Below are 25631 nucleotides of genomic sequence, written 5' to 3'. Positions count from 1 at the left end.
CTACTTGCCAAGTTTTCAGTCTTTCTCTTGCCAGATCTCTGTGGCAGTTGCCACTATTAATTGTTCTTTCTCATGGGTTCCACATTCTGCTCCTCCCAACTGCTCTCATTATTCTTTACTGATTTTTCTTCTTCCCAGTCCTCAAAAGTTAGTCAACCCCTAGAATTTCATCATTGGCCCTCCTTTCTTTTTACCCTCAGCTCTTGCTAAAGTTCCATTCCCATGCCTTTATTACCACCTACAACCTAATAACTCTCAAATCCATGCCCTCAGTCCTGACTCCTTCCCGAATTTCTGACTGGTATTACCAACTGTCCACTGAACAGCATTACCAGGATGTTTTGCAGGTGGCTCAAAGCTAACATTCCCAAACCAAACTCATCTGCTAACTATGCTACATCTCCCACATCCCTTGTTTCAGTTCAGGGCACCACCATTAACTCAGATGTGCATGGATATAATCTTCAATTCGACTACTGCCCTCCTTCCCTCAGAACATAAATACAGGTTGCTGATTCCACCTCTTAAATATTGCTTTTATTGTTCCATCCCTTGTCTCCTCTGAGTGAGCCTCAGTTCAGCCTCCCTATCTTCTTACCAGAAATGGTTGTGGTAGTCTTCTATATAATCTGCCTGCCTTCAGTCTTCCCCAGTTGGCAATCCAATCCTATAACCATTTTGCAACACAAAATCTATGGTGCCGTTACTTTACTTAGCAACATTCTGTGTTTCTGCCCTGTCTCCATGATAGAATCCTCACTCTTTTTATTACCTTATTATATTATTAATAATTACTGAACACCAACTATTAGGCAGACATTATTTAGGTCCTAGAGATAGAAGAGTACACAAGACAGATCTTTCCTGTGATGCGGATATTAGATTCTCGTGGGGAGAAGCAGACAATAAATAAATACCATGTAAGTAAGAATTTCAGCTAATGATGCATGCTTTGGAAAACACACTATGATGTAGTCAAGTGCTGAGTTAGGCAACCAAGGAGAACTTCACTGAGGAGGTGGGAACTTCACCAAGGAGATGGCCCCAGAGCTGGAGCCTCTTTAGGAATCAGCTGCACCTAGATCTGAGAGAAGAACATTCCAGAAAGAACAACAAAAGCAAATGGAACACTATAAGATGGGTCAGAGGAGTAGACAGGTCCAGATCACCTAGGACTTTGTAGGACCGAGTAAGGAATTTAGATTTTACCTAACATTCACTGTCAAAGGAGTGACAGGATATTATTTTTAAAAATCAGCTTTGGGGTACCTGGGTTGCTCAGATGGTTAAGCGTCCAACTTCGTTCAGGTCGTGATCTCATGGTTCATGAGTTTGAACCCTGCATCGGGCTCTGTGCTGACAGCTAGCTCAGAGTCTGGAGCCTGCTTCGGATTCCATGTCTCCCTGTCTCTCTGCCCCTCCCCTGCTCGCCCATTCTCTCTCTCAAAAAAAAAAAAAAAAAAAAAATCAGCTTTACTGTGGTATAGTTTACAAACAATAAAATGTGCCTATTTTAGTATACATTTTAGTGAGTATTGACAAATTTGTACACCCAGGTGACTCCCACAATAAACAAAATATAGAATGTTTCCATCATCACCAAAAGTTCCCTTGTGCCCTTTCCCAATGGTAGTTTTTACACTGATCCATTCCAGTATTTTTTTTTTTTTGAGTGTATGTATGGCATGAGGTAAGGACCGAGGTTCATTTTTTCCCTGTATGGATATCCAGTTGTTTCAGCTCTTTTTCTAAAAAAGACTATCATGTCTTCAGTGGATTATCTTGCCTTCTTGTCAAAATCAGTGAATCTACTTGTAAACTCTTTATTCTGTTCCACTGTTTATGGCTACCCTTGTGCCAATACCATACTAAACTTTCTGTCTGCCTCATTTATCTTTACATCTGCACTGCCTGAAGTTATCCCTGACAATAAGTTACTGAATACATGAATCTCTCTCTAAAGGCAGAAATAATTATTCCAATTCTGTAGACAATAAAACTGAAGAGGTAAATAAATTAGGGGTGATAAATCAGCTTCAGGCCATATATTTCTTCAGTGGGAAAGACAGAAAAGTTTTCTTAGTGCTGGAGACTTCCATACTCCCCCGTGGACTTGAGTGCCTTCCTGCCCCAGGAAGGCCAACACATTTTTCCACCAGCAAGAATTGTGGTCTAAGGGAGATAGCATGGGTTGCACCAGCATGACACATACCCTGTTATGACTTTGTAAATGTTTTCTTGGCTAAACTTGTGGTTTCCTTTTAACAGGGAAGTTGTAAAGCTGATCTATTCAGTACAGAATGGTTGTTAAGAGCATGGCCTCAGGTTGTAGGTAGACTGGCTCAAGATCTGGGACCTAAACACTCTTACTGGCTATGTGTTTCTGGCCAAGACCTCACCAAGTACAGGACAATTATAAAGATTCATGATCAAATGCACATAAAGCACTTACACAATGCTCAGCTTGATAAACAATAATTATTAGGATACTGTGTATAATAGCATCCTTTGCTGAAATTATGCTTCTCAAGTTGACTTTTGTTATAGCATTTAAAGGGCATACCTTGTTCTTGGATTTGTTTAATATATTATTGGGTGCCCTCCCACCACCAGAAGCAATTACAAATGATTTTCAGCACTGGGTCCTTTGGCAGGGACTTGAGTCTGAAAATACATGAGCTGTCCCTCTGGGCAGACACTGCACTGAGCATCTTGAGGACAGTGTCTGGAGTCACTCCTCTCTGACCCCCTGATGTCTACGCCAGAGCAGATGCCTGACTAAATAGCTTAGGGGAGAATGAGAGACAAGACAAAGTATGAAGTAGTTTCTAATAAGTGTGTGTAGTAAATATACTGTAACATTTTTTTTTCCCCACAAGTAGGAAGAAGGCAACAAGTGGAGGATCACACTAAGGTTTAAAATGCAGAACCCGAGGGGTGCCTGGGTGGCTCAGTGGGTTAAGCCTCCTCCGACTTCAGCTGGGGTCATGATCTCACAGTTTATGAGTTCAAGCCCCATGTCAGGCCTTGTGCTGACAGCTCAGAGCCTGGAGCCTGCTTTGGGTTCTGTGTCTCCCTCTCCCACTTGCTCTCTCTCTCTCTCTCTCAAAAAAAAAAGAAAAAAAAAAGATTAAAAAAATTTAAATACAGAACTTGAGAACTGTTTTCAAACAAAGGCTGGCCGCTGTGGTTTTCTACTTTCACACACATTGTGCCACCAAGAATGAACAGGATGGAACAGTCTCCTCTTCTATATTTTAATAATGTCTGTGGGCACTTTGGGCTAGAAACACAGTAACTGTTCCAGAGCTTAACTAGTTCCCTCAGAGACCCTGGCAGGCATGGAGTGGGGGTAGGGGTGGGGGGCAGAGGTCTTGATTTTATTGCAGGGATTTCAGTTAACAAACTCATTCCTCCCTCCCCCACCTCACTCCCATCCTTTCCCACTTTGAAAAGTTACCAAGGCACAGAAAGTACAATGTGTAATTTGTAGGTTGTTTGTGTCAGTGCATTTTTGCTCTAAAACTCTCTGTGAACATTTATTTTTGAAAACAGAGTGTTTAACTCATCAACGTTAATGATTTAAAAGGTTTTAGTAGGAATTCACCAGATCTCATACCATGCCCTTTCAGGTCATTTTTTTTTTTTATTTTATTTTTTTTAAATTTTTTTTTTCAACATTTTTTATTTATTTTTGGGACAGAGAGAGACAGAGCATGAACGGGGGAGGGGCAGAGAGAGAGGGAGACACAGAATCGGAAACAGGCTCCAGGCTCCGAGCCATCAGCCCAGAGCCCGACGCGGGGCTCGAACTCACGGACCGCGAGATCGTGACCTGGCTGAAGTCGGACGCTTAACCGACTGCGCCACCCAGGCGCCCCAGGTCATTTTTTTTTTTTAAGTATTTTTTAGGTATTTACTTGAGTATTTATAGCTGGGCACACTGCTAGGGGTCTGGGACAGGGGGTAGGGTGTGAGAGTGCTACAAAGCTCAATAAGCCATAGGCCATGTCCACTTATAATCTACGAGGGAGAGAGATCCAGCTGATTTCAGTATGTTCTCCAGGTGCAGTGAGCTTAGGGGTGGGGAGGCAGAGGAGGTAGAAGGCTGATCTGGGTGAGGAGGCTTGGAGGAGATGTTTGTTGATAGCCTGCCCAGCATGCATTCCAAATCCCACCTTCCCCCTTCCTACAAGCCTCATGGCTCTCACAGCCTTCCCAGTTCTAATCTTCCACTGCACCTGCAGCTTGTACCAAACTTTTAACACTCCTCCTTGGCATATGATCTTGCATTTTTTAGTTCTGTGTTGAGGAAACTTCTTTTCAATTGCAAGGAGAGCTCTTTGATGGCAGAAACTCTGGCATATAGCTCTGTAAAGTATCCTTAATACTGGGCCCACAGTAATGTGCACACACTTGCTGCATGAAGCCACACTTTCTTGGAATTCAATGGCAACTGTTTCAGAGTAAATTCACAATGTGTTACCAGAAGAACATAAAGACATCATGTCACTTTGGGGACTGGAGAAATATTCTACAAATGTACTCTGTGTAGCTTGTTGGATTTTACAGACAGCATGGTGAAAAGTTCAGTTAATAACACTATAACATTGTGAAAGACATTTTAGCCACCAAAGAATAAACCACGAGTACTATAATCCAGCAGCTTAAAATGCAGTCAGTCCTTCAAAATACAAGAACAAAGGCCACAGAGTCAAAAACCAGGGTTTAACAAAAGCTACAATGGACAAATTGTTAAGCTTCATGTGTTTGCTCATGGCCTTTGGGAAAACTTTCATAGAATACTTATGTTCTATAAATAAAACAAAAGAGAAAATATTTAGCAAACATCTAATGTCCTTTTTTAATTCAACCTCTTCCCTACTTCCCGATTGTACTTCATCTTAAAAACGTGTAATAAAATGCTTTGTTGGATCTTATTTTTGTTTCTTCACCTATAATAAAACATGACTATTGACCATGTATTTCTGGAGTTGGGAGGAAAAGGGCCCCTTGTTTAAGGGTGTTTTGGACTAAATGAATATACATTATTGTTTTTTCTTGGCACTGTTCACGCTGGCATTTCCTCATCAACTACGATGAGTAATTTTATAGTTACATAACTGGATTTTGTAACAACATCTACTGAGAGTTATCACTTTTTTCATTTGTACACAAATGAGGCCATAGGCACGAAGGCTGCCTTTTAGTTTAAAGCACACTCTTGACAGGTTTCTACTCATGAAGCAAGAAGAAATCCCAACTTCATGTGAAATGAAGAGGGACACTAATATACTCATTACATCATAAACAATAACTTTTTAAAACTGGTAGCCAACTGAGGCCATTTTGGTTATGGCCCAATTTTGGACTCCCCTAACTTTTTTAAAGATCAACATATACTGAGTTTTTAGGTAGTTAAGGTGGTGTCTGAGTATGGACTATGAGAATCCAAAGTCAAAAAGTCCAAACCATTTGTAGAAAAAGAATGTTCCTGTAGCAATTACTACTGTCCAGGATCAAATCATTTAAGTGCTAAATCCACTAAGTTTTATCTCAATGTCCATCCAGTCATATTGCAAGAAGATTCATACTGTCTTTGTTTCTTCCTTATGAATGGTCTAAAATCTATTTGTGTAGAGATCCTTGATGCCTCTAATAACACAAAGATAATTCCTGACTCAGGTGGCAAATGTGATCATTACATGAAAGTATGTAAGAACATTGTTTTTGGGTTACTTTTAGAAGCACCCAGACAGGTCAGTTCAATCCAAATCAATACACATTAATGGAGAAATTTTTCTGTGCCAGGCACACTGCCAGGGATGAGGAATACAAAGTTAAGACACAGTCCTTACCCCCTGTCATCCACAAATCTAGTGCGGGAAGAGAGAAATTGGCAACAGTTAAAGACAATGTGATAATTGCCCCATCAGAGAGAGGTCAAAGATCTGCTGGGGTACAAGAGAGGAGACCCAAGTGGTCTGGAAGGGCCAGGAAGAATAATCTATAAGAAGTGGCCCTTTAGTTTAATCATAGAAGAATTCACTAAGTAGGCCAAGGAGAGAAGCTGACCCAAAAAGGAGGAAGAGCATATTCAAGGAAATGCTGAATGGAGAGAACCTGGCACAACTGGGGAAATACAAGGAATTAGGTACCACTTGGTGGTATGCAGCAGGGGGAAGGTTGGCTGGTCCAAATAATGAAGCGAACAGTATGTAATACCACGGATGGGGTGCACTCACAGGTTCTGGAAGGGGGAAGTGACATGGCCAGTTCTGTGTTTAGAAAGATCACTTTGCTCAGAGTGTGGCTGATGATGAAGAGGTGGCTAGGGGCCTACTATAATATCCAGGAAGGACAGAAAGAATAGGGCCATGGACTACAAGCAGTGGGCAAGGAAAGACGTGGGCAGATCCAAAGGAAGTACAGGAATTAGAAAGTACGGGACTGAATGACTGCCTGACCACACAGCAGGTGAAAGTAACCCCCAGCCCTGTGGAGTAACAGTGCCTATGGTCACACCAACAGCTCTCTGAAGAAAGGAGTGTTTCGTTTGCTAAGAACCAGTGCCTGGCACTGCGTGTGGAATCCACATGAACACACGAGTTAGGAATTTCAACCAACAACTCCCTGGGGCTGCAATGCCCGGTCACTTTTACACTTGGATGAAGGCCTGTCTGCTGGCCGTGTGGCTGAGTGGAGCCTGTGGTGGCCCTTGCCTGTTCCACTAACCTCTCCTCCTGCCTTCTCTCTCTCCTGGCCTTGCAAGTCCTGGCTGATGGAAGGCCTGTGAAGGCAAGCGACAGCAGTGACACTTAAATTTACGAACTGTCACAAACTGAGAGCTACACGGCTGCATATCATGGGAAGAAGTAAGGCTGTCTCATGAAAGCAGCCGGCCCCTGGAAGGAAAAAGAGACAAGAGGCTTCATGGCATTCTTGGCACACCCTTTGTCTATTAACTGCGTGGCATTAGGATAATTTACAGCTACTTACTGGGTAGAACAAGATATATACCCTGACTTGCTGGACCGCTGTGAATGGCCACCAGATGAGCTCTTTAAGCTCACTGGAACAATTCAGAAGGAGCTAGAACAAAAGGGTCTCAATCCTGTCTTATCAACTGCACTAATGATAAGGCCTCTACAGGATTTTACGCTTTGTTATTTTTTCTATACACCAAAGGCACATACTTTTCAAAAACTGATCTGTTTTAAATCGCTGTTTTTCAAACCTGAAAATGAACTCTATGCCGAGAGATGCCATCTTTGCAACCCTTTATTTTTGGTGGTGCGCCACGTTAAGAAACCACTCTTGGATCTTCATCACAATTTTCCTACGTGTATGTTTTTCTGATTAAAAGCAAGGCTGATATAAAATAAAGTTCTCGGAAATATAATGTTTGAAAAGAAGAGGGAAAGAACTACAGTAAAGGTTTTCCTACACAGATACGATTAGGCAAGATAGAAACGGGTCTATCATACATATTTGTTCACATCACTAGAATATTAGAGCTGGAAGAACTTAGATGTCTTTTTATAAAGGTTTTCCTTTATACAAGATGAGGGAGGCCCAGAAAGGATGAGCGACCGTCCAGGGTCACACGATTGAGTGGCTCAGAACCAGGATAAAAAGCTCATGCCCAGAACGGGCCTGAATGACCTCACAGTCTCTTGGTTCCAAAAAGGCACTGTTTGACTTGTCCCAGTGGTCAAGACCTGCATTGAGCGCTATTCTAATCACAGTATATCTTTTGGAAGAGTTTACTGATGCTTCAGTGAATAGTTTCTTCAAATTCTCATTCTAAGTGAATAGGCTAAAACAGTTTTGGGCCCAATGAATGCAAATACTTAGTTGATTAGAGAGATATTTCCTCCAAAATCTGATGGTCCAGGGAATAAACCCAACCTGGGAGATGAATACAAATAGGACAGATGCACTGGTGGATGGTGCCTTTGTGCTACCAGCCCAATACCAAAAACACGTTACAACGCCGATGAAAGGTTTAAGACACTGTCTTGGCATTGTTTTTTTTCCAACCTCTGACACACTCATTATCAGATTTTATACACATATAAAGCCCAAAGCTGGTTCAGAAGCACCTGTTTCTGTTTTTTTCTTCCTGTCCCTGTCACTACTTTTTCCAGTATCTTCTCCCTTTAAAAAAATGTATCCTTTCAAGATATTTTCCCTACTCACTTGGTGTGTGTATATACAGAGATTCCTATTTTCTTTCTAGTACAATTAATTTATGTCACTGCTAATCTATAGCGCTATTTCTGCCAACTTTCAATTCTTGTTTTCATTTCATCTCAAGCCCATTTCCTCAGAAGTTCCTGATATATTAGTATATTAAGCTAGAGAGAAGCCAGGCAGGGGCTGATGGGCATCTGGTAGCCCAGACACATCGATGAGTGCAAACGCATCTCTGGCCTGGAAAACTGACCAGGGGATCCATGGTACCAGGGAGATACTTTATCAAGGTGCTGACCCCTCGCCGCCTGCCTGCAGATCCAGGCTGGCCAGCACTCCACCTGAACAGAGGCAGCAGACACATGTCCCCATGCAGCCTGCACAGCACACTGTTGCATCAATCAGGAGGCAATATTCTTACCGGGCTTTCCTAAATAGGATATACACTTAAAGGCAATTGCAAACAATTACATTTTCTTGTGGATTCTGGTATATTTTGTAAACTCTTAAGGCCTTGATAGTGAAAGCACCTTTTTTAGTTTCCCTAGTTGACAGTACAGAGACAGCTTCCCACCTGGCCAAATGTAATGCACTTGTGGGCAGCTTTCCATAGACATGATATTTACAAAGCATGGTTGATGATGTTGTGCTTGGACAGCCAATGATAAAGCTATTTCACTTACTATGAGTGTGAAGGATAGCATTAATAGGACCCAACTAAGACACAGAGTGATGTCTAATAGGAATACATCCAGTGTGCAAGTGACAGCCTCTTCCCATTGGTCTCCTGGTAGCCAGAGAACTGAGATCATAACTTTGCCCATACTGAGCAAAGGGGTGGAATTAGGTTTCTAGGATAAGAAATGGGATGGGCCCTGCGGTTAAGGTTGAGAACGGAAACTTTGGGGTGAGGTGTGAAGCACACACTAGTTAAGCACTTTAGGATTGATTAAAACCCACAAACTCCTTTCCTCAGTTTTGCCATTAGATGACCTCTGGGAGTCAGCTGATCCCTCTGAGCTTCTGATCTGCCTCTTAGGTCCCTTCCTGTCTACCATTCTATGACCATGACAACCAGGAGTGGGACTGGGGCTGGCCAAGAGATGGAATGATGAGCGGTGGAGAGAAGAGGGAAAGAGCAAGGAGTGTTTGTGTTCGATGAAGATCCCACCGCAGAGAATTCAATCAGGGCAAAGAATTGTGATTGCTATGCCATTTGTGACTTGCTGACGGCTCAGATACCAGCTTGTGTGTCATATATCACACGGTAACTTGTTCTCCGTAGGGAATGTGACTTCTTGAGTGTTTCTCACATCCTAAGCAATATAATGAAAAAGAAACAGACTCAAGCTCCCAGGGCCTTTGAGTCTTCCATCCACACCCTTCCCACACTGCTAAGCATCAGCTCAGACTCCTGTAGGGCTATACCACTGGGGGGGGGCTGGTTGAGGTAGACCAGAGTCCCCATCTAGGGCCTTGAAATCTTCATTTCACTTGATAATTCACTATAGAAAGGTCTTCTATGTGCTCTTGCAATTTGGGGATATAATCTTTATCATGAAAATTGCACTACAACAAAATGTGATTGTGCTCAAATATATATTGACTGCCCTAGAAACCAGGCATTCATTACTCCCCCCGCCACCGCCACTTTTTAAATGACTACTAACAATCTGTGCATGGGGAAGCTAAAAAAAATTAGAGTGAAACATGAACACTTTTTAAGTTATTACCATGTACATTTCCAAGGGTTCTTCATTCAAGTAATAGCCAGAGAAGGCCTTCCCAGAGCCTCTACAATATTGGACTCCTAGCAGCCTTGCAATCTTCATTTCTGACCTCTCCACCCCTCTCTCACTCCCTGCCAGCCACACGGGGCCCTGCTAATCCTGGAACATGCCAGGTATATGGAACCCTTGCGCTTACTGTTCCTTCTGTCTGAAACAAGTCCCTACGATGCCTGCAACGTGCACTCCATACATTTTCTTTCTCAAGTGCCACCTCATCAGCAAGGCCCTCCCTGGTCATCTTACAAAAATTAGTGTGCTCTGCCCCTACCCCCATCACTCCTTGTCACCTTTACCCTACCTTTTTCTTCAAACCATTAACTACCCTGTATGTATGCATGTGTCTGCTCCTACTAAGATGTGAGCTCCTGGTTGGACAGGCTTCTGTGGTTGACATTGTTCACTGTTGCACCCCTGTGTCTGAAAACATGCTTTGCTCATAGCAAGGACTTGGAGATCTGCTGAGTTAATTTATACTAGTTATGTGCCCTCTCATTTAGACATATTACTTACTTACTGGGCATCTACATTTGCCCTGCATTTCCTGCAAATTCCACCCATTTCTTTTTTTTTTTTTTTTTAAGTTTATTTTACTTTGACAGAGACAGAGAGAGAGCACGAGCAGGGGAGGGTCAGAGAGAGAGAGAGAGAGAGAAAGAGTGAATCCCAAGCAGGCTCCATGCCATCAGCACAGAACCCACTATGGGACTCAAACTCATGAACCATGAGATCATGACCTGAGTCACTATCAAGAGTCAGACGTGGGTGCCTGGGTGGCTCAGTTGGTTAAGCATCCGACTTCAGCTCAGGTCATGATCTCACAGGCTGTGAGTTCTAGCCCTGCATTGGGCTCTGGGCTGACAGCTCAGAGCCTAGGGCCTGCTTCAGATTCTGTGTCCCTCTCTTGCTCTGCCCTTCCCTCGCTCATGCTCTCTCTCTCTCAAGAATAAATAAACATTAAAACAAACAAACACAAAACTTAAGAGTCAGATGCTTAAACCAACTGAGCCAGCCAGGCACCCCTCTACCCATTCTTAGAAATTGTGGGTAACTAGGTCTATTCCTCACCATGAAACTGACTTTAAAATATAAACCAATATTTCTCTAAAGGTCGGTCAGTCTTCAGAAACACATCCTTCCTTACACAGAGCCCTGAGAGGCTGAGCTGCTCCAAACACAGCCTATGAGCAGAGGCTGAGGGAATCTGGTCTGTCAGAGGACTTGGAGTCACTGTGTGACATAAGTAATGTATCTGGAGACTGTTTTTTTTTTTTTTTTAATTTTTTAATGTTTATTTTTGAAAGAGAAAGAGAGAGAGAGTGAGTGAGCGTGGGCAGAGGAGGGACAGAGACAGAGGGAGACACAGAATCTGAAGCAGGCTCCAGGCTCAGCTGACAGCTCAGAGCCCCATGTGGGGCTCGAACCCATGAACCCTGAGATCATGACCTGAGCTGAAGTCATGGCTTAACCGACTGAGCCACCCTGGTGCCCCTTTGGGGACTATTTTCTATGCCTGAAATACACATTCTTTTTATTGTGGAGATGAAAAGCAAACACCTACTTAATTTATACCTCAAAATGTCGAAACCATCCCTCACTTCTTATCTCTCCATTTGTTTGATTAAGCCCATTCAAATTCACAGTGTAGGAACTGGATTACCCAGGGTTTCTTCTTTCAGCAGAGTAAAATTTCATCTATTTGAAAAAATATGCTCAATAACTGAAGAAGGTGGTTATAAAAGCTTTTCCTCCTTCCTCCTTTACCAGCTTATTAACACAAAGTGGAATTGCATAATGAATTATTTCTCTAAATCACGTATGCCAAGTGTGTTTCATAGACACTAAGAACTGCATCTTAGTGAAAAACAGATCGGGAACAGATCCTGTAATTCAAACTCGATTTGATTTGTTATTAAGAGCACGGCAACAATGTCCCTTATGCTCATCTAGCATTCATGGTTTATGAAACAGTCCCACAGAAGGTATCCCATCGGAGTCTCCCACAGCCCCAGGACATGGGCAGCCCCATACTGACAGTGCAAGGGCAGAGCCCATGAGTGGAAGCCCCTCACAGGACCTCATCTTCTCTCACTCCAGGGCCCTGGTAACCCATGCGCATCTATCAGGAGTGAATACCACAGCTTGGCCAAACTGTCTAAATGCCATAAGTGCCCAAACGGTCATCATGGTTGTTTAAAATGAATACTTTCAAAATATTGATAATTGTTTTAAAAATTATTATTTAAAAATTCTGGACGTAAGAGCAATATCTTTCAAAATCTGGTTGAATTTGAATAATCTTCTAGTTGAGTTTAGTGCATATCCTAAGATCAATCTTTCTCCTTCAAAGTTAAGTGTTTTTCAGTGTGACAATATGGAAAATTACCTTAACTAAACAAACACACAAACAAACCACCACCGCCGCCGCCGCCCCCCCCCCCCCCCAAACAAAAAAAACAGAAGAAAGTTGAAAATACGGATTCATTGACTGCCACACGGGACTTCTGAAGAAAGCTTTGCCATTCTCTCAGCTTTGACGGAAAGAGGCCCTGAGCACACTTGCCAGATGTCCTTAATGATTTCTCACCTCTGCAGGTTCATCTAAGTGATAAAAAATTAGGAGCCGGTTATATCAATAAGCTGAACTCAAAGTATTTATGAGGCCACTATTATCAGTTTAGTACCAATTGCTGTGGGGATTTAAAAAAATTTAAAGGCCAGTTCTTTACACTCATGGTGCTCAGAATCTTGGTGATTCTTGAATACAAAGCAATATATAATTAAGCACTAAACTGGGTAAATACCACAGAAATTCAGAGGAGGGGCAGCTGGAAAGGTCACAGAATGTTCCCTGGGGTTGGTCAAATCCTGCAGGATGAAAAAAGGAGACAGGACAGTTTTCTCAGCAGGAGTAATGGCTTAGTTTAGACAAATAGCAATGGAAATAAACATGGCATGCCAATTAAAAACAAAAATCAGTGCTATAGTATGTTTTCACAAGGCTCATGCAATGAATCTGATGTGCATCCCCATCTCGAGAATTCGGATATTAGGGTGCTCCTCCAGAAATTATATTAAAAAGGGGCCTTTAGGTCTGATTAGGAAAAATGATAATGAGGGCTCTGGGACAGTTGATCCATTACTTACAAAGTAAATCTAAACACAAGTGAAAGAAGAGGAGACAGCCAGAGCATGGAGACAGGGATGAGCTGCCCTGGGAGGGCAGGAAGGAAGCAAAAATACACTATAGGTCCAGGGTTCAGTTGCACAAGGAGTAATGTTCTGTCCTCAGTAAAGTATTGGTAATACTCAAATGTTTTCTGGCAATTAACTTCAAGGTCCTCAAAAGTGTTTTAAGATGGAGAAAACTAGGTTATCTTTGGGAGGTCTAACAAAAGCAAGTAATCTAGGGTTGTTCAAACCTTGAAGGAAAAACAAAACTTCCCTCTGACTTGGGACTGATATCGGGCATGGCAAAAAGGTGGGTGGGGAGAGGGCAAGAACAGAAGAACAGGCATGATTAGTAACAGCAGTACAGCCCAGCACCTGGCTTTGGTAGGGAGGCAGAAATCGACTAAGTGAAGTTAACAATAGCAGCTGAGAAGCAAGAAAGCTCCATGGTTACCAAATGTTTGATCCCTCCCATGGCCATCCTGGGGTGTGAAGACCCAGAAGGAAGTCCTGGGTGAAACTGAGAGCCAAACACTAATGCAGTCTTTAGGCAAATACATCCCCACGCTGAGGACCAGGGAAAGTGGGTTTTGCATCTTTAAGAAAACATAGTCCCTATACATCTACTTACTTCTTTACGGGGGAGCTTGGCCACTGAGAAGAAAGGAATTAACTGGTCAACTTCAGATGGTTCCCACTCTCACAAATATTATAGAGCTCTTGCTAGTTCCAAGAGGGTACAGAAAGGTGTAGACCCCGGAACAGAACATCCCATCTTCTCTAGGAGAGGGGCTGCTTTAATGAGCTGATGAGAATGATGTGAATTAGCCCCAGCCTGGGCCCTCCAGTCCTGAACCAGAAGGGACCCATCAATGGGTTATTCTGGAGCACTTTATTCCAACCCATTTATTTCCTTAAGGAGCACACAGCTTTCCCTTCCACTCTTCCTGGTGCCATCAGCCAACTCAAATCCTAAATGGAAGGGAAAGATCTTGAATTAAATTTAAACACCTGCTCAGCAAACTTCCTCTTTTGCATGGATTACAGAGTCAACTTCAGCCCAGCCTCTAAGACAGTTGCCTTCTAATGCAGAATTAGGGAAGTCTACCCCACGTCAACATGTCAACATGGTTTCAGTCTCATTAGCATCCCCAAATCCTTCTGCCCAGAAGCTGATGAACCATCAGGGAATCAATTTCTTCCTTCTCTGATGCCTCCCTTACAAAGTATGTGCCCTGCAAAGAAATTCTGATTTCCTCCTTCACACACAGCTCTGCGTTTGGGCTTTCCTGCTCCTCTGCGGCTTTAGGTCTCTCTGGTTAAACACACACAGTGGCAGTCAGTCCCTCTGGTCCTGCAAAGTCTGGTGCTCAGCAGGAGAACCCTTGAGACAGTATGCCTTCCCACACTTCTGTGGTACTTGACGCAGATAATGCAATCATGTGGGAGCTGCTTCAGATGCCTCCTTTCCTTCCCTGCCCACATGACTATCACATCCCTGGTTTGTCCCAGGTTTATGTGCTCATCATCTCTGACAGGCACCACCCTAGCAGACTCCTTCCTCACTGACCTGCCTTTAGTCTCACCTGCCTCCGATCCACATTCTATGTTGTTGCTGAAATCAGCTGACTATAAAAGATCTGACTTAAAACATACTCGATGTGTTTGTCAGCAGTATAAAACTAATGTCCTCGAAAGGACATACATGATCCTTCATGATCTGACTCCTATCCACTCTTTAACTGCACCTCTGGAGTTTCCCCTGGCCCTCCCCTTTCCTGAGCTTCTTGTATTCCTCACAGCACCTCTGTGCCTCCAGCTGGCCATACTTTCATATCCTTGCACATCTGGCAAACCCCAACTTGGTTTTCAAGTCTTGGTTCAAGATCCCTCCAGGACTCACCCCAGATAGCCCTGGACACCCCTGTTTTCACTGACCTTTACCCACACCTTCATATTTTTTCTGCAATTATTTTTGTGCACATCTGTCCCAAAATTAGATAAACTCTCAGGTCATCAGTATTTGTTGAATGGATTCATGAATTAATTAATGAGTGGATGAGAGAAACTTCTCTGAAGATACAGATTTGGAGATATTGGTGTGTGGGCCAGTGGTACAGTCACGAGGGAAAATAAATCACCAGAAAGAACATAGAAAACCACAAGACGAAAAGACCAAGGTTATAATTTGGAGAAAAGAAAGACAAACCCTCAGGGAAAGAGAAATTAAAAAAAATTTAAAAAGCACGGAGAAAACTAGGGGCTTGTATCCCAGAGACCAAGGCAGAAGAGATTCAAGAAAGAGGGAATGGTTTGCACTGAGCTAGTCCTTTACAGTGGTAAACGATAATTATCACATCATTGTATAAGGACATGTGGGTAAAAATCTTATAAAGTTATGCAAATGGAGGCTACACAATATGGACACAGTTTTGTTTTTATTAAGATAATTTAAAAAAAAATTTTTTTTTAACGTTTATTTATTTTTGGGACAGAGAGAGACAGAGCATGAACAGGGGAGGGGCAGAGAGAGAGGGAGACACAGAATCAGAAGCAGGCTCCAGGCTCTGAGCCATCAGCCCAGAGCCCGACGCGGGGCTCGAACTCACGGACTGTGAGATCGTGACCTGAGCTAAAGTCGGATGCTTAACCGACTGAGCCACCCAGGCACCCCAAGATAATTCTTAATCAAGTCTCACTGTTTCCAGTTTCAGATTTTGCCAGCCCACTGTTTTCCCTTACCATGTTATCTGAAAAGTGTATTTTTCTCTTATCAATTTTTTTTTCCTTAAAAAAAGTTTTTTTTAATGTTTATTTTTGAGACAGAGTGCAAGCGGGGCAGCGGCAGAGAGAGAGAGAGAGGAAGACACAAAATCTGAAGCAGGTTGCAGGCTCTGAGCTGTCAGCACAGAGCCCGACGTGGGGCCTGAACCCCAGACTGTGAGATCATGACCTGAGCCGAAGTCGGACACCAAACCAAATGAGCCACCCAGGCACCCCCTCTTATCAATTTTTTTCTAACATATAGTTTAGTTTGAATTCAGAGCCACTCTTGTAACACTAAGGTGGATTTCTTCAGTTTAGGTTTTCTAGACACATAGAGATGTCAACTGAATCAGACTAGAAGTTTTTATACGACAGAAATTAAGCCCTTGTACTTAAGAGAGAGTGAATAAATAAATATGCTTGGAAGGAATGACTGAATTTCTTATATTTTTAACACAGAAGTTCGGTCATCTAGGATCATACTATCATCCATACCCAGGCCAATATGGAGCCCGTGGCAAACACTGCGAAACATGGCCAAACATGGCCATTTTCCCGCTAAGCCTGCAAAAGCCCACAACACCCCACAAGCTACTAGCAACTGGTCAGAGCTGGCCCAGGTGACTTGAGACATTACATCATCTCAAGTTCACTGCATTAGATTTGAGCTTTCCTAGTCCTCTGTTGGTGTCTGCATGGTATACAGCCAGCAGAGCAGCCCTCTGCTAAGAGGAAAATGGGCAGAAACAAAGTAGTTAAAATGTGACTTAGCCCTTCTGCTTTACCTTTAGGACCTTCCATTACAGACTGAACAAAAGTTTCTTAAGCTAATGATTTCACACACACATACAAATGCCATTGTAGGTCAATTCAGAGAAGTGAATTACAGAACACGCTACTTCCCGATATCTGTCACTGACCACCTCTGGCTAGACACCTTTGTTAAATGGCTGTATGAAACTCGGGGTTTAGCCATACATTGCTTTTTTAGGAAGATAAATCTGGCAGCAGTCTGTTCTTGCATGTTCCTGTTTAAAAATGCTTAGCTGGTGTCCCATTGTTTATCTGTATGTAATAGGATAAAATCCAAACTCCTTTGCATGGCATCAACTTCACCACAAAAGGACCATTACATTCTCCTTCTCCTGCCTCTGTTCATTATTCCATCATACCAAGTCTTCTTTTCTATGACACTAAGTTATAAACTTGGTGACTGTAACATACAAATGTATTATCTTTCAATTATGTGGGTTAAAAGTTCAAGATGGATCCTACTGGGCTAATCAGAGAGTTGGCAGGGCTGGGTTCCTTCTGGAAGCCTTAGAACAGCATCTGTTTCCTTGCCTTTGCCAGCTTTTAGAGGGTGGCTAAATTCTTGATTTGTGGCTCCCTTGCACCTTGAAAGCCAGTAATGGCCAGTCGAATCTTTTGCACATGGCATCCCTCTGACACTGACTTCTGCTTTCCTCTTCCACCCATACAGACTCTTGTGATTACATTGGGCCTCCCGAATAATCCAGATAATCTCTCCATCTCAAAAGCTTCAACTTAATCACATCTGCAAGGTCCCAGAGTGGACAGCTTGGGGGGGGGGGGCATTATTCTAATTACCATAGTGGTATTCCCTCTGCCTGTAGAGTTCATGTGTCTGCTTAGAAGACTTCCACCCAAATTCCTCAGGAATTCCTTAAGCTCCTGTGGAAATGTCACTATTTTCATGGGGGCCTCTCTTCCTCCAACCCAAGGGGCTCATTTCTCTGGTCTCCTCAGTCGCATGTACAAATACCTCTTCCTGAAGCACTTCCCTCACACTAGAGTTTATTTGTCCTCCAGTATGTCTCTGACTAGATTCTGAGTCACTAAGCCTTATTTGTTTCTGCAGCCCCCGGGGCCTACCTATTAAAGGCTGTGGGGAAGAAAAATGAATGTTATATTTTAATGAGTGAAGACCTTGGGTGGAGGCAGAGGCAAGACAGTATGTTTGGAGTAGAGCTTAGAAACTAGTTCTGACCGCTCTGAACTGGGTCTTATCACATCATCAACCAAACCCCTTAATCCTTTAACCATTCCAGGGAGGCACTGTAGCAAACTTAAACCATTTGCATCTAGGGATATTTCTAACTTTAATGTGAATTGCCATGGATCACAAAATGTTAAATTTTTAGTGTCTTCCTGGGCATGGCTGGAAAAGGGCAAGCTGCACCCCCAGTGCTTGGTCAGGTTAGGGAAGTGATGCTATTCGAGTGATTTCTGAATTCCAAAAAAATGACACTCGTCTAACAAACCTGACTGTACTACGTTGGAGGTTAAAAGCAACTTTGCCACAATATTTATTTGGTATTTCAGTATCTGGAAGCTCTTGCATTAAAAAAAGAAGAACAAAAAGCTCAAATTAAGCAAAACTGAAATAGCCTCAATTATTTAAATCGCAAGCCAAATGAGAAGTTGAATAAATTATGGTCATACGGATGGGGGGATATCTATTTTTTTAAATGTTTTGTTTATTTTTTGAGAGACAGAGAGAGAGCGTGAATGGGGGCGTGAATGGGGAGGAGCAGAGAGAGAGGGAGACACAGAATCCAAAGCAGGCTCCAGGCTCCGAGCTGTTAGCACTGAGCCCGATGCAGGGCTCAAACCCACAAACTGTGATTTCATGACCTGAGCCGAAGTCGGATGCCTAACCGACTGAACCAGCTGGGGGGGTGGGGAGGAGGGGAGAGGGATATCTATTTTTTTTTTTTTCCAACGTTTTTTTTTTTTTTTTTTTTTTTTTAGGGACAGAGAGAGACATAGCATGAACGGGGGAGGGGCAGAGAGAGGGAGACACAGAATCGGAAACAGGCTCCAGGCTCAGAGCCATTACCCCAGAGCCTGACGCGGGGCTCGAACTCACGGACCGCGAGATCGTGACCTGGCTGAAGTCGGACGCTTAACCGACTGCGCCACCCAGGCGCCCCAAGGGGATAACTATTTTTAAAGGCCAATAGTTTGCTGTGAATCTCCAATGTCACTAACAACACAGTACAGTATAGAAATCTGAAGACATGGAAATAAAATGAAAAATGATGCGCCTAACAGTTTAGCTGGAAGAACCCAACAGGGACAAAAAAAGAAGCAATTATCACCTGTTTCCTGATTGGAATACAAAGTCTACCCTCCTATTTTTTTCTTCATTAGTAAAACCCTTCATTTTCTTCGTTAATAAGACCCCTCTTCAACCTAACTCCTGTCAGCTGTGTTCATTTTAGTTTAGGGGACTCCATCCTCTGGTGGAATCTCTGAAGCCAGAAGCAGTGTTTCAACGTGCCTCTTGTTAAATTTCATTGTTTTTTCTAACCTTGAAAAAATGAGATGTTTGGATCCAGAAGAGTCCTACTGATCTGCATTAGAGCTTACATTCACCAAGAGGAAAACTAAAACCTTGCTGCTTCCTCTAGGTCAAGAAGAGCCCAAGGCTAAGGGGAGACATGACTGACTTCCATTGGGGAATGCGGCCAGAGAACACGACCTGTGTGTACTGGGTAGGTTGCACATATACTCAGTACTTCATGGCAGACTTTAAATGTGATGCACTTTTATAGAAAAGGGAAGTACAATTCTCAATATTTGTGCTGTTTTCTTTCAAACTTCTAAATTTTTCTATGAATGTATTTACAAGTACATTTAGGAGCAATGAACACCGCAAGCCAAACTCTATGGCTAAAATGGAGGAAATTGGTAGAAATAGTAATCATATTGCTATTCCTGTTGTCTGGACATTTCAAGCCTTCCCTGTTCTTAAATCTTGCTTATGTATAGGCAAAAGCATAAAGCCCACTGGGGAAATCACTCAGAGTATCCGGAATTAGAGCTGGAGCCATCTCAGGCCAAAACAAACATTAAAGGCTATTCATAAACCAATGGAAAGTCATTGCACCTCCAAAGCATATTAAGGTCAAGAATGCAAACAAATTTTATAATAAGCTTAATAAAGAAAACAACTGAACCTACTAAGTGGTACTTACGGAAACAGGCTTCAGAATATAGCCTTAGAGGTAGAACTGGTTCCCACTAGAACAAGAATTGTTTACCTTGCTCCTATTAAATCCAATAATCCAAAGAGTGGTAATGGTACCAACTGTTTTAGGAAGAACCAACAGTAGAAACTCCAGTGGGATCTACAAACCGCACTTTTCTGTAAAATGCCAGTAGAACCGCATCGTTCTAACGTTCTTTTCCTAATATAAATCTTTTTCCATCTTTCATTTCATCCTGAACAATCTTACTATGTTCAGCATAGTAGCAACTGAAAAAAAAAAAATGTGTTTCATCTAGAAGCAAAAGTGAGAAACCTTTACAAAAAACACTGAGCTTCTCCAACGCTAGATTTCCAAGTTCTTAATACAAGCTAAGATAACGCAAAATAAAGACTGCCACTGTAACCAAACTTTTCTGCTACCAAGTATCCTTAAAAACAAGGACAATTCAACCATAATAGATTATTTTCTACAGCGTGAGCAGATAATGTACCTACAAACATTCTTCCTTTTTTGCTGGCTTGCTTTATAAATCTTGCAACTTGCAAGCTCAAGTTGTTTTTGGAGGCGAAGGCAAGTTAATGGTCGAGCTTAAAATAAATAGGCTTTGCAATTACTTTTTTTTTTTTTTTTTTTAACCAACGAAGCACGTTTCCCCATTCCACGCCATGAAGCAATTCGATGTCAACTTGCTATGGAGTCAAATGCGACAAACTCCGAGAGCTCCAGTCGCGAGGCGGCGGCTTGCTGCACCCACAGCTTCCCGCACTCCTGCAGCATCAGGACGCGGCACTCTCTCGGCTCTGGGCGCAGAACCCAAACTCCGGGCCTCCCGGACACGGGACAGTACACCCTACCCCCGTCCCGGGGAAACTGAGGCACGGTGACCCACGCGATCTGGAGTCTGGCGAAGGCCCCCGCCGCTGCTTGGCGTTCCAGTGGCCCCGGAGGTTTGGGAGGCTCCTCGGCAGCACACTGTAGACACCGCGCTCTTCACCGTAGGAAGATTATGGCACAAGCCCAAGAGGTGGCTGTCCCCAACCCACCGGCCCCCGGGGTCCCGCCCCGCACGGATCTCGAAGCATCCTGCGACCCCCAGGAACCCGCTTCTGGGACCTCGCGGCGCCTCCAGTGCGCAGCTGACACCTTGGGCTTCGCCAGCCTAAGCGCCCGAAAGTTCCGCGGCCCCAGCGTCCGCAGCGACCCGGCCGCCCACCCGGTGCGGGGCTCCCTGCCACCCGCGCCCAGTCGCCCCATGCTGTCCCGGCGCCCCTGCTAACCTGACGCCGCCGCGCCACTCAGGTGGCCGCCGTGCGCCTCTCGCCATGGCCAGCCTGCGAGCTGTCGCCGCTCCGCGCCCCGCGCCCGACGCCCGGCAGCACCGACTGCGGGCGAGCCGCCTCCGCCAGCGCCTGGCAGCGATGCGGGCTGCGCCGCGGGCGGCCGAGAGTGCGGAGCTTCCCACCTACAGGAGCCGGAGCCGGCCGGTGCCGAGCATGCCCAGTGCGGCTCGCCGGGCGGCGCGGAGGCGCGGGGCCAGGCGGGGTGTCGCCGCCGGGTTTTCGCTGCAGCCACCGGCGCGGGGAGGAGCTGGCGGCGCCGGGCGAACCTGTGGGAGCCGCGGGACACGCCCGCAGAGGAGTGGGGCGGGCTGGGGGCGCGGAGTCCCTCGTTCAGTTTGCGCAGCCTCCCGGGGTGGGACTCCGCCGGCCCCGGGGCCCCGCTCAAGCACGTCTTGGGTGTTGCTGGAGCCGAGGGCACTTATTTCCGACGCTGTGGTGCTTGGGCAGCGTGACTGATAATTGTCAGGGGGCAGGGCGCTCCCAGGGCTTCCAGCGCAACTTTTCTGAGCGTCGCGTCGCCTTGTTGTTTAGGGACACCCGGGAACAGGTTTCCTAGGATCCCATCCTGGGATACCGGAGAGATCCAACGTCCAGCCCCTTAACTTACCGTGTCTCCAAGGCCACCTGTCAAGTCACTTTGCAATTAAAAGCTTCGCTTGTCTCCCCGGGTGACTCTGCTGTCAATTCTAAAGCCCACACTGAAGAAGCTGGAAGAAAACAGCAGGACGTTCACTGGTGGCTTCTGAGAGGTGGGGTTCCAGGGATTTTAAATGTTCCTCATTTTCGATTATTTGTAGGTTTCTATGTTTTCTCTAATGAACGCTATGGTGCTTTTTAAAGAAGGTATGTTATTCTAAAATTATTTGTGAGTAACGCCTGCAGAACCTCGGCGGCACGACACTGCGACGTAGGCAGCGCCCCCTGCCCTCCTCGTTTTCTTTTTAGACTTGAGGGAGACAATTTCTGGGGGCTGGGCCAGGCTCCTCCTCCCCGGTTCCTTTCGGCCCGCCCCCTTGGCCACGCCTCACCTCGATCCTTTTACTCCAGTACCGCCCCCTTCTCCTTCGGCTACTGCGAAAACTAGGAGAGGTGGATTTTCAACACTGACGTTCCCCGTGGCTCTTGTAGCCAGACTGGGCATGTTCCGCCGCCGGGTCAGGGACTGCTGACAGGAGAGAGGCGTCTTTAAGCAACTCTCAATCTCCCTCCTTCTTCACTCTGTCCTTGGCGAACGAAACAAAGTAGCACCTCCGACCCCCTGCCCAGAGCTCGGACCTGCAAAGTGGGTCAGGACTCGACTGAGCATGCTCAGAACAGTGCCAGAATGCCGCACGCGGCTGCATCTCGTTGCCCAAGGTTGATGTAGCTGCGCTCGCAAGTCACGACCTCGAAGGTCAGGAGGCGGGTGCAAGCGGGGGGGGGGGGGGGGGGGGGGAGGGGGGCGGGGGGGGGATATGGCCTTGACACCTGGACACGTCGCCCTTACCCAGGCTGAATTGGGAGGCGGGGGCAGGGTGCGTGGGATCTGGCTTATAAGTGACTCAAAGCTTGATTTTTCCCTAAAAGATTGAAATTAGAAATCATATTTTAACATTAGCTTTATGGCATCTCCAATAATCACATATTTTAGCTCTAAGAACTTTTCAGCCCATCTTTCTTTAGAGAAGTGTAAACCTTTTTTCAAGTATTTAATAAGAACTCTTTACATTTGTAGTAGAACCCTAAATTCTCACTTGTTTTATCAAAATTCCGCAGGAGTATATTCCTCCCCGCCCCCCCCCCCCCCCCGCTTTGGACAATTCTTTGTTCCCTCTGACTCTCCTGTCCACCTCTTTTCAAATTCTCAGAGAATCTGCAGAATACTCTCTTGCTGTCTTAGATAGGCTTGAGGCAAGTGTGGGAAACTTGCTCTGAATCCTCTGTTGCAGAAGACAACACTGAAGTGCAGAAGGATAACAGGGAAGAGATTTTACAGGCTTGTGGTGAATAAACTCAAGAACCCAGAGAGAGCCTTGCAGTGAGCCCAGGTGGGTGAGTGGGATACTTTTCTGTTTTCTGTTTTCTATCCGAGGAGGAGAAAGATAGGCAGGTGATGTTTGGTTTGAGAGTGAGAAATACTCTCACTGAGAGTTGGCTTCATCTCAACCTTTCCCTCTCATCCAGCTCTGGTTCAGCTTTGGCCTGATGGGAGGCACCGTCTTTAGGTGGAAGGTCACTCCTAGGAAGAACCTCACTGTCTCCCCCTAGACTCTAACTTGTGCTGGGGTCACCCTTATCCCTGAACTTTGAGACTTCATTGTTGCTGGTACCTTCTGAGCACTGCTGTTGATCCCTATAGACATCCACACCACAAATAGTCTGGCTGGGGAAAAGATGGGTAGGACATCTCTTTAACAGTCCATACTGCTATTCAGATGGGGGAACAAATGAAGCTTCCTGGTCTCCAGTCTGCCATGACACAAACCTTTCTTGGTTTTAATACTTTTCTGACTGTTCCTTCTCCTCTTCTTTCTCCAGGTTCTTTTCCTTTGGACCACTCCATTGTAAGTTTTCTGTCCTATGCCCTCTTCTCTTCGGCTCTCCCTAAGGGTGCTCATCCAGTGCTATGACTGTCAGTGCCAAGGTGGTATTCAGTTGGTGTGTGCCTATAGGGCCATGGTAGCTGTTGATTGCTCCAATTGTTTCTGGTCCATCAGGTACCTGCTCTGATTGGTCAATATCTATGCCTCACTATTTGTCTCTACTGGTTATTAATATTTTGAATATTATCTTTACTCCTAACATTATATTCCTCTCCAAATCTCCCTGAGTTCAGACCTATATATTGGTCATCTACCAATCTTAATTGCTATGACCCTCGGGAAACTTGAGCCAAATATGTCTCAAAACAGAACTTATGAGCTGTAGTTGCTCTTCTACTTAAATGTCCTAACTTGGCTACTGGTGTGTGCCCCATAAAAATGAATGCTATCCTAGATTCATCCATCTGCCTTTCCTCTGTCATCCAGCGAGTCACTGCCCTTAGACATCTCTGAATACAGACCCTCCACCTGCATTGCCTTCTCGGGTCCGTCATCCCTTCTAAATGGGTTCTCTCTCTCTGTGTTGCCTCCAATCTAGCCTTCTTGCCTCCTCAGACTTTTCCTTTTAAGCAAATTATATTTCAGCATATCTGCTAAAAATCTTAAATTGATTCATAGTGCCTTCAGGATAAAGTTTTAAGCATGAACTGGCCCCTGTTTCCCTCTCCAGATTAGTCTCCAGCCAGTGTCTCCTCATGTCCCATATCCTAGTGGATGCAACCTATTTGCTATGGGAATTCCTGCCTCCATGTTCTTTTAGTTCTTTTGTTTCTTCTTTCCTCTTGTTCACCCCTTGGCAACTGTTAAGCCTTCAAGGTCCAGTTCAGGCTGACTCCCCTGTGACCTCCACAAGATGACTTCATCCTGAATACTTCACCTGTATCATATACTTTGTCTTCATTTTGATACCTAACCTTGATTTATTATTTTTTTTTTCAACTTCTCCACTACATTGTAGGCGATGTGACAGCAAGGGCTTGTCTCAACCATCTTTGTATCCTTATGTTCAGTTTTTAGTAACATTTTACTTAACAAATGAATGATAGACGTTTGTACCCTTGCGATATTTAAAGTTCATTAATTTTTAAAATTCTTCCTGAATATTGTAAATGGAATGCAAAGAAAAAGTACCAGAACAAAGTCACATCACATACAACCTGCTGAATGGTTATGTTTTTTTGAGCAATATAAGCAAGATTTCAGATTTGACCTTAAACCCAGTGAATTTTTTACCGGCTTCGGAAATCAGGAAGTGTTTTGTGAGCCAATCTGATTTTCTTGTATTATCAGTCTGTAACTGCTGAAAGCTCAGCATTGTATTGCTAATTAATCCACAAATTCCATTGTTCTCTATCATTGTGTTTCCTTCCCTGGGGTTGTTATAATCCTCTAATTATATAGTTAGTCCTTAGAATAGATTTTGTTTATTTTTTTTCTGTTGAAAGTATGGCACCTCTGGAAAGCAGATTAACCCTTTAGGAATGAACATAATTTTTATGGTTCTACCAGTTCCCATTGTCTTCCCAGAGCTCTTACAGCTAACTTATGGAGGGGACTGACCACTGGCTTCAGAACCCTCCACGGGATGAGGAACACATTACAGACCTCCTGGATAGAATGGTCTATGGGGCAGCAATTTTAGCAAGCCCTGAAGGGGATTCCAGACACTGTATTTGAGAACTGTAGTTCTACATCATGTAATAACTGTCAGTCCAGAACTTCAAGTATCCCCAGTATTGGTTTTCTTTGGCGGAGAGATATATGTGAGTG

General features: G+C 44.3%; 1 protein-coding gene across 6 annotated transcripts in view; it reads right to left on the bottom strand.

Annotated features, from left to right (window-relative positions):
* Positions 1–21986, bottom strand: part of MFAP3L (microfibril associated protein 3 like) — a 128435-nt gene extending 106449 nt beyond the window's left edge. For 2 of the 6 annotated variants that reach the window (XM_058720913.1, XM_058720908.1), the window contains exon 1: positions 21217–21371. The gene's annotated coding sequence lies outside the window, so the exon portion shown is untranslated. Of the gene's footprint in view, positions 1–917; positions 1066–1269; positions 1407–21216; positions 21372–21886 lie in introns of those variants that run through there. The other 4 variants (XM_058720910.1, XM_058720914.1, XM_058720911.1 and 1 more) reach the window with 4 other exon arrangements.
* Between the last annotated feature and the right edge of the window lie 3645 nt (positions 21987–25631).

The sequence above is a fragment of the Neofelis nebulosa genome, chromosome 3 (assembly GCF_028018385.1).
Source record: "Neofelis nebulosa isolate mNeoNeb1 chromosome 3, mNeoNeb1.pri, whole genome shotgun sequence".
NCBI lineage: Eukaryota > Metazoa > Chordata > Mammalia > Carnivora > Felidae > Neofelis > Neofelis nebulosa.
Note: the sequence above shows the minus strand (reverse complement) of the source record. Positions and strands in the feature narration are given on the sequence as shown.